At 34.8% G+C, this 9,883-nt stretch overlaps 1 long non-coding RNA gene across 1 annotated transcript; it reads left to right on the top strand.

Moving 5' to 3' along the window:
* Positions 1-2,231: 2,231 nt before the first annotated feature.
* LOC128232395 (uncharacterized) lies at positions 2,232-5,600 on the top strand. Its single transcript, XR_008260523.1, has 3 exons — positions 2,232-2,462; positions 3,207-3,350; positions 5,496-5,600. It is a non-coding gene; the product is annotated as an uncharacterized LOC128232395 (long non-coding RNA).
* Positions 5,601-9,883: the final 4,283 nt, after the last annotated feature.

Raw genomic sequence — 9,883 nt, 5'->3', positions numbered from 1 at the left:
TATACTTACAGTAAACTTATTTTGTAAATTCAAATGGTATTAAATTAATTCCTCATAATTATAGGAGTCAACGGTTAAGATATGACCATTCGATTTCTTAACGGTTATGAATTGACTAACACAATGGTTACGAAATGACCAACAATGAGCGGTTACGAAATGACCATAATTCATTTGACAGGGCTTTTACCAGCTGTTTGTCTGTGCAGAGCGGGAATTTTACCTGGGATTGGCTGGACCAAAAGTCAAAGTCCCCGCTATTAGCAGGACCTTGGGGGCCCATGCTGCAATTGACTGTTGCATTATTTGGATTTTTTCTTAACTTTACGACACGCACCCCTACAGTATTTTATAGTCAAGTTTAGTAACATTTATTTACAGAAATTGGATAACTTAACAAGTAAAGTAAACTGTACTGAGCTTTTGAACAAACCTACATACTTATAAATCAAAATTGATATTTTAGGGTCTACACTGAATAAACCCAAAATGTTAGTTTTGATTTGCTAAATTCGAACAGTATTTAGTCTATCCACACAAAATTTACAGGATCATCAGATAACAAATTTTCTAAAAATTCTCTGTTTGCCAAATAGGGAAAACAGGTTTAAGTGGGGTTAAAAGGTTGCTATCTGTGACCAAAAAAATACTGTTCAAAATTGTGAGAAATTGTGAGTATTTATTTATCTTTCGTTCAGTAAAGAGCATGCAATGGCATAGTGGTTGGATTAGATAATCTGACAGCGGTGCTGGACGTCAGGAGTTCAAATATTGTTGTGAGTTCAATGTACCAAAAGAATACCTTTGGAATACACAATTATCTATAAAAATGGCAGAGCAAATTGCCCATATTGTAGTAATGTCTTAGATCCAGCTTGGATAACTTGGACACAGTAAGCGGTTCACACCAAGGGAAATTCTCAGATAAAACAGCGCTTATGAACTTGAACATTACATTTTTCATTGAGACAAAGAAAAAACATTATTGCTGATCTTCTGAAAACAAATCTTGGATTTAAACTAATCACCAACAAAAATATATGCATTTTAATCACACAATGTAAACAACTGCGCCACAGATCTTATCTGTATGTTTAGGGTTTTTAAAATTTAGCAGTTAAATATAGATTAGCATACTGGTAGGTCTGGTTGGTCTGTTGCTTTAGATGCTAAGTAAACATAATGTCAGTGATTTCATCACTATTTCTATTAAAATATCAGTTTTCTTCTTCAGAGCTTCTCAATTTTGCACCATTTTTTTACCATTTGAATCATAAAAAGATAACAAACAAACACGGATGGAACATTTGAAAATACAATTCAGTTGGTTTCTATTTTCTTGCTCATTTTTGCTTGAAATTATTCTGCTTGAATGTGATTTTTGTTGCTTAAATTTGAACTTAACTCTTTGTGAATATTTAAGGAATGTAAGGGGTCAGATTTCAGATTGCTCATTATTTCTTGAACACTAAATACTTTATTTGATTGTGTACACTGCACTTTCTTGTTAAGCATTCATCCAAATCATTTGGGTAAATATTGGCAGAAAAACTGCTTTTAGATTTATACTGGTCATCAAAACTGGCACTGACAAAACATAAGATGTGTTTAAATAATGTGCGGGAAAGAGGTTTAAAGGTGTCAGCCCACAACGAAATGCTTGCGGGTCACAGTACCCCTTCAAGTAGTTCTTGAAAAAAAATTATTCTCTCAGGTAGCGTTTGATTATGTGTACATTGTATCCTTGTATGTATTTTCAAGTGTACACATGATTTATATAAGGTTTGTACAATTTTAGTTTTATTTAAATTTTAAAATTTTGACATTTTTTTTTAAGATTTGCCTGCCCCTGTCTAAACACTTCAATTCTTGGTCTTTGGACTATTGTCTGCAACTTCAAAACACACTTTTTGGAACAGGACACATTTTTCTGATATTTTATCCAGTTTGACTGCAATACAGTTTGACTGCAATATAAGTTGTATTTATCAAGCTAGTAAAAAATGACATTTATATTTCCATAATTACCTGGTAGTTATTTGTTAATTTGTTTTAATTCATGGATAGGTTTATTGCGAGTGTCATGGAAAGCTGGAACTTTTCAGTACACAACATGCAAACTGAGAATGAACTGTGTGTGCCGGCTTTGTGAACAAAAACTCAAGGCGGCTATGGTAAGTTGCGTCAAGATATCCTTGGGACCCCCTCCCCCTGGACACGCAATACAATTCGTGTTTCGCTGATCTGTTGGCTGGGATCAGATCATCCATTTGGGGATTTAGATATGTTACCCCAGCCAACAGGCTGCATGTTTAATTTTACTCAATACTAAGCTTTGTTTTAGTGCGAACATCAACATGTTTATCTAATTGCAGTTGCTGCTTGGGACAATAAAGTTAAGTCAGCAACCGTCTACCAGACTGCAAGATTCATCTCTTCCAAAGGATGTCGTACCTTTCCAGGTGGGTGTGCATTGATTGATTGATTGATTGATTAATTGATTTTGAGTTTGTGTAAATGAATAACTGTGAAACCATAACCAAATGTTGGGCTGTAAAGGTGTGTATGTGCATGCTTCACATATTCTCCGTCCTGGTTGGCATACTGGACCGTCATCAGACACTCTGCCATGAATGTAAGAGAGTTTAAAGCTATTTCTTATTTTCCTGTGTAACTATATTGATGTTAGATTAAATTTACGCCGCCGTGTTACTGAGTAACAATTTGAAATTGGGCCAAAATCATCAAGCTAGAGCTTTGCATAATCTTTTTCAAACTTCTGCGATATTTCTGCCCTTGACAATATTTGCTCGCAGCCCCCCTCAAAGTTGCACTTCGTTCAGTCTTTGAAAGCTTACGGATACACTTTTTTGTTAATTTGAGATCTTAATGTGGCTACTTCTAAGTAAATAGATGCTCAAAGTAACTAGATGCTCTGGGTGTTCACTGGGTGACAAAGGCTACCCAGTATTGGTTGTTTCTTTTTTCTGAAAAGATATTTCTAGTGAATTGCCCAGTTGCAGTGGTTTTGACGCCACAGAACCAGCATAGCTCCATGACAGATATATATGTTTTCGTCATTGATGTCAGTACTGCTGTATTGGAGGCCTCACAATTTCTTTGTGGAAATGTCATCTGATACACTCATAACGGCATATTTCTAGCATAGCTTTCATAAGTCCATGGCCATTCTCTGTCATTTTCAGATACACTGTGTTTTGTGTGGATAAGAAATGCAGAGTGGTACCACCAATCACCTAAGCCACCATTCCCCTAATAGACAATAGGCTCATGGGGACAGTTCCTGCAATTTACAGAAAAGCTCTCAATTGTAGCCCTACGAACTTCAGGTAAGCGATAAATCTGGACTTCAAGATATCTCTGTACTCACTGTAAGTTTATACTTCATTTGAACAAAACATAGGGCCGAATTCAGAACAATCACTCTCACTCACACTCAATGAGTTAATCCTCTGTATTCACATAACGGTCAAGATATTTTCGAGTGAAAGGTATATCCGTATTCACAGGTGTGAGTGAGACTCAAGTGTTTTGCGTGAGTGGGACATTTGTGAGTGCTCGGCTAGGCCACTTGAACCGCCCTCGAGGATTGGTTGTGAATAGGAATTGAATGAGTGTATGTGAAAAAAGTACATGGCAAGTAGAAAAGATGAAATATATCAAATATTTGGAACAAATAAGGGACATGCTCGTTCCCAGACAATATTTAAGAGACCGGGATAATCCATTGAAGTACATGTTCATTCAATAACGTGGCCATCTATAAACAAAACAAATTCAAAAGGATGCGTCTATCATATATTTGTTTTGTTTCGCAATGATCTTGAACCCCCAGCAATGTTGATGTTTGCAATTCATCAATGGCTGCAAAGACAGGCAGCTAAAGGTATGTGAAGTTAGCATCCTAGCGGCATGAAGTTAGCGACGTGAGGTTGGCGGACTAGCGGCCTAAATTTGTTATCTATTTCAAGGTTCAATGGTTTAAATGGGAAATATGATAAATCAATGTTTTTAGTCGTACATTAGCGGCCTTAAATTGTTTTCTACTTCAGAGCATTTTTATATGAGTTTTCTTCTAAAACAATGCTAAAATAATTGTTTTCCTATGCAAAATACATCACGCTTGAGCGGTCTTGCGGCGTGAACTTGGTGGCCTGGTGGCCTAGCGGCCTAAAAATCCCCAAAACTCAATCCAGCAGCCCAGGAAAAGGGAGAAATGCTGATATTCGCTAAAGGATGTTGATTTATGAAAAGGACATTTAATTTATCATTGTTTTAGAAAAGAACGCATATAAAATGCTTTGGAATAGGAAACAATTTTAGGCCGCTAGTCACATGAAGCGGCTAGACCGCCAGGCCGCTAACTTGATGCCGCTAGGCCATTTCATAGCGTGGTAAGGGAATTGATATGTATCTTCCAGCCTACATTCAGCTGGATTATTATTACTATTATTATTATTATTATCATTTTCATCATCATCATCAGCAGCAGCAGCACCACCACCACCACCACCAGCAGCAGCACCACCAACACCAACACCACCATATCATCATCAACATCATCATTATTATTATTATTATTATTATTATTATTATTATTATTATTATTATTATTATTATCGTCATCTTCATCCATTTTCCCCTACATTTCTTGTGTTGTTTTTCACTCCGAGGTGTTATTTCCCCATAAGAAGTAGATTCATTCGCTAACTCTATCCATCTGCTATTTTTTCAACTTCCATTTTTTCAACTTCCATATATTATTTACAAACGCCCAAGACCGCTTTATGTAGAATAAAAGCAAGATTATATATGAATACATATTTAAATTACGTGATACAATGGAAAACGGCTACATATTTAAAACAGCAACAACAACGATAACAAAAAACATGCATTTAAACGTATTTTGCAACAGTTATTTACAACCCAAAACGTTTATTTTTATTAACCAATTGTTTTAAAATGTAAATTTCAGTTTCAGAATAACACTTATTATCATTTGTTTGTTGCCATAACTAACAATAAGGTACTCAAATCTCAAATAAACATATGTTTACAATGTATAATGTAAACATCACCATAGTCAAACAGATAATCCGATATGATCATGTAAACATACATGTATAATTATATACTGTATTGCTCACTTGATGAAGTGGAGTGTTAGCGAGGCGTGTGAATACGAACAGATCACTTGAGTGTCACTCCCCATATTCCACTCAAGTGATCATTTGAGTGTCCCTTACGGGAATGTGGTTGGAGTGTGAGTGAGAGTGGATGTTCTGAATTCGGCCCTTACAATTTCAGCATTAAAATCCAGGTTTAGATCCCAGACCGAACTTTGTCTCCTTCATTAAACTTAATTTCAGATGTTCTATAAGCCACATACATGTTCTCTACTTATGACGGATAAGAACTTTCGCAAATTGATTATAAATGCGTTTTCCCAGATTTACACCCTCCTCTTGCAGATACTGCCGATGGTGAAGCTTGGGTGCACCGGGCCGGTTTTCCAGCCGTGTGGAATCAACATCTCCAGCTGAACTGAGACTGGAAATTATATAAGACTCCTTAGCAGCATGTTGAGCTTTTGCGTATTTATTTCCAGGCTCATATACCCGGCCAGACTTCTGCGTTTAAGCTTTCCTTTCGTCATTTTTTTTAAATAACGTATCTCAAGTCTTTCAATGAAATCACAACTGTGACACCTTTGGAGACTAGATTTAAATTAAGGAACCATTATGTGTAGAAAGCCTTTTTGGTTGATTTAAAATCAAATTAGTAAACAGGATTCTCATGGTTCATGGTTTATAATTGGCCTTGTGGACCTTTCATTCTTTACTTTGGTAACAGCCGCTTAAGTATGTAAGAAGGGGGGGGGGCACAGATGTGATAGTGAAGAGTGTTAAATAAGGTATATTTGTTTTTATTTTATCACCATTTTGAAGGTAATGATTGTGTTTAATCAGGGATAAGTAACAAGTTTAACACAATCACTGTAACATGTTCTTTATTTCAAATAAATCTATAAATTATCTCTGGAGAATTTAGTCTGATCTCCATTTCTCAGAAATGTATCTGTCTAAGTGCCTATTCCATCAATGAGTATCACTGTCTAAATTGCTGTTGCGGTACAGTTTAAATAGCAAAAGTTTTATGGCCCTGCTTGTTTGCAACTCCTCATTCATTTTTGTACAGCGAGAAAAGTAAGGGAATTCTAGAGATTTACTAGAATTATGGATTGTTTTTCTTGAGTTACACAGTACATAAGAAGGAATAAGTGTGTGCACAACTCCTCATTTTATTCCTGTTTATTATTTATATATGTAACTTAGATGTTTACAAGACTTAGAAACATGACATAAAAGAGCTCACTTTGATAAATTTTCTCAAAAAAAGATATCTTTACTGTTAATTAAATTAAGAACTTTTACTGCATAGTAAATAATGTCTTCTGCTCATCTTTATGACATCATTACATGGAATGGAAACTTCCCAAGATACATTTCCAAATGGCGCAGCTCATTTATATATATTGCTGATGGATTGTTTAGAAAGGGACAGTTTTAATTGGACAAAATGTTTTAATCGCCATTTTACAGAGTGCCAGCCAGTCATTGCTGGTCTTTGTATTGCTGAGGAGGACAGTCCTGCCAACATAACAGTTTGTTCAATAACAGGTAAAAAACTGGTCTCACTTTACATTTTCAACCGATGCCAGATAATATAATCTTATATAATGATAACTCCTTCTTCACAACTGGTGTTAAATATATAATGATTAAACTAACAATAAAATGGAAATTATGCTCTTTAAACTCAGAACCATTATTGACTGTCAGATGCTACTGGTAAATGAACTGGTCTTGATGTCCTTTTCTTGAGATAATAACTATTTGCATATTACCCTGGTACTACTATTGTATATTCAATAGAAAATCGTCTTGTTTGTATCGTTAAATGGCTTTATAATGTTCCCCACTTCCTGATTCTTGAAAATTACGTGAACAAATGACAATCCTACTACCATTTAAAGTTCGATTAAATTTCGGACAAATGTGTTTGTTTTAATTTGCCTTCTGCTTAAAGTAAGGGTATATATACTGGGCAAGAAGTGCTGAATTTCATCGTGAATGACAGTGATTATCCATAGTTTGAATTTGGTTCGGACATGTTTGACGGGGATTCAAAGACATTTTTTTGTCATCATTTTCGCAAACATTGGTTCATTCCAAGATAAAAAATATAACCTTTTTCAAAATGTTCAATCTGTGAGAGTGCAGCTTTAATAGACCTGTAAAGACTTGTCGATGTGAAACTAAACTCTCAATCAAACTTTGGTAAAAGATCAAATGCGGGGCTCCGTGTGCGGCATAGACTGTGTTAATTTTTATTTAATATGATGAAGAGCTAGTTAAGTTATCTTTTTTAAAAGTCTTCATTTGAAGCAAAAAAAATGTCAATACCCTGTATGAATTTTCTTCACCGGATACTGATTCATAAAAAACATTGCTCCAGGGTGCGGAGCTACTTTTTGCTATATGTCTTTATGGAAAAGTCTTCTCCTCAGAAGTCAACTTTGTTCCCCAATGTGCAAGGCACAATCGGTGAAAATTATTTCAGTAAAAGTCACTGATTATTGTTATTGTGATTATTATTAATAAATTTTACTATTTCAGGAGACAAACAGAAATACAGAGGTGCTATACATTCCGATGGAAAAGACAACAAAGCATCTCCCATCATTTTGGCGTGGCTCAGATCATGAGGAGAATTTTAAGAAAGGTAATAACTGAGCAACTAAGAACATGCAAGTTGCACTGGTTAGAGTGTAAGACCCATTTCGCTTCATAAGAATTGATAATCATCAATGTATTAAATCAAGAAATTGAAATGTAAGTGTCTTGTCTTTTGCAGTGTTTTTGAAATAGAATATAATTAAAAAAAAACTAAATTATTTTTTAATATGATTGTGAATGTGTGATGTTTTCTTCTGATCATTCTCTCTCAAAAACCAGATACAAAAAACATATTTGTAGATTTTTTTGTTTTACTTGTAAATATAGTTTTAAGTTTGTATTTTAGGCAAAGCCTTTTATTCTGCTCAATACGAACTTAAATATTGTAAGAGTTATGGCCCTTTGTAATTTTTAAACAAATACATTTTTTTTCATGTTTTTGTAAGCCCATTATTTAGGGACTTTTAATATTTTCACCAGCTGCATTATAAAGTCAGACCAAAAGTGTCCAGTTAGTTTCCAAACAATAACTAAGTTAGAATCCTTTCTCAAATCAGGTGAGCGATATAGGGCCATCTCTGTGTTTGTCTGACAAAAAAACAATAATCAATCTTTGAGTTAAATTGACAAATATTGTTGTAGAATGTTTTGTGAAGACATACAATTGGATTACTTTTGTGTCAATAGGATTAAGGTTTCTGCACATAAAAATTATTTAGAATAGCATTTGGGTCAGTCGGTTCACGTTCAATATTACTGATAGTATAAGTGGAAGCAGTGACTTAAAATTAATTACCAAACAGTTTCTGCTCAATTGCTTTGAGTTAACATACGAGTTATGAAACTTGGAATACTAGTTCTTGGTGGCATAAATGAAAGACCTTGTTTTGTCACATTGACTTGTAATCAAGCACTAACTTCCTCTAAAAAAAATTCAGGTTTGGTTGGGCACAAACAAGAAGACATAGATCACAGGTGTCCAGGCATATGAGTAGACAGGAGTTTCACACTCTGCCAAACTTACTTCATCAGAGGAGCAGAAAGCTTCTCAAGATCCCGCACTGCACACTTGGATATAGTCCTTGACTTCAACAAGGGGATGAAAGTACCGAGAGGTCCAATTGAAATCAGTTCTGTGCTGCGTCATTTCTTTATTCTGGAAGTCGATGGACATGATTTATCATGGCATCAAGTGTGCAGTTTGTCAGCAGTCTTGTTCACCAGTTGTGCAACTTCAGCTGGTAGCTTTATTGCTTGAAGCCACTGCATAAGAGGGGGAAGGTGCAGGCTCATCAAAAAGTCTCAAAAGTTGAAACTAGGAAAAGAAGTTTGTCAAGAGTGTGAATCTATTTGCTTTGAAAACAATCGTTACAATGATTTGGTTTCCTTTGAAACTTAATACATACTATGTGTATGTTGAATGAATTGAGATGCTTAAATAAAGAACCGCTATTCAAATATCAGGAAACTGCATTTTTCATACTAAAGGGTAAATGATGTCGCCATTTCCTGTATGTATTTAAATAAGATATGTTTCCACAATTAATATTTTTAGGGAATTTTTCTCAACCTAATGAATGAGATTAAATTGTACAGCGTTATATGAGCTTAATATGTGTTTTCTGTTTCTTTAAAATTGGTGAAAAATTGTCAGAAGATAATTAGACCAGTATCCATTACTGCAATCATACAATCAAATATACAGGGACAAACCCACTGGGCATATTATATAATTAAACCCTGTTTAGGGGCACGAGGCAAACAGAGTTACTTTCAAACGTTAAAGCTGCACTCTCACATTTTGGACGTTTTGACAACTTTTCTCATTTTATGTCTTGGATTGGAACCATCCAATTTTTGCGAAAAATTAAATGGCAGATTTTTCTATTTAAGTTAAAACATTGATGTTTTATGCACTTTTCTTAAACCGTTTGTAACATTAATTTTCGAACGGAAATATGAAATCAGTGATCTGATCTTTTGTCAGCAATCTTTTATCATTGGTTTGCAGATAATTACGCAAAAAATTGCTCATTCCAAAACAAAAAAAAGTTGTGAAAAAAGTTGTGAAAACGGTATATCTGTGGAAGTGCAGCTCTAAATGTTTAATTTCTTGATTT

Source organism: Mya arenaria, chromosome 4 (genome assembly GCF_026914265.1).
Source record: "Mya arenaria isolate MELC-2E11 chromosome 4, ASM2691426v1".
Lineage (NCBI taxonomy): Eukaryota > Metazoa > Mollusca > Bivalvia > Myida > Myidae > Mya > Mya arenaria.
This window is presented reverse-complemented; position numbering and strand designations above follow the sequence as displayed.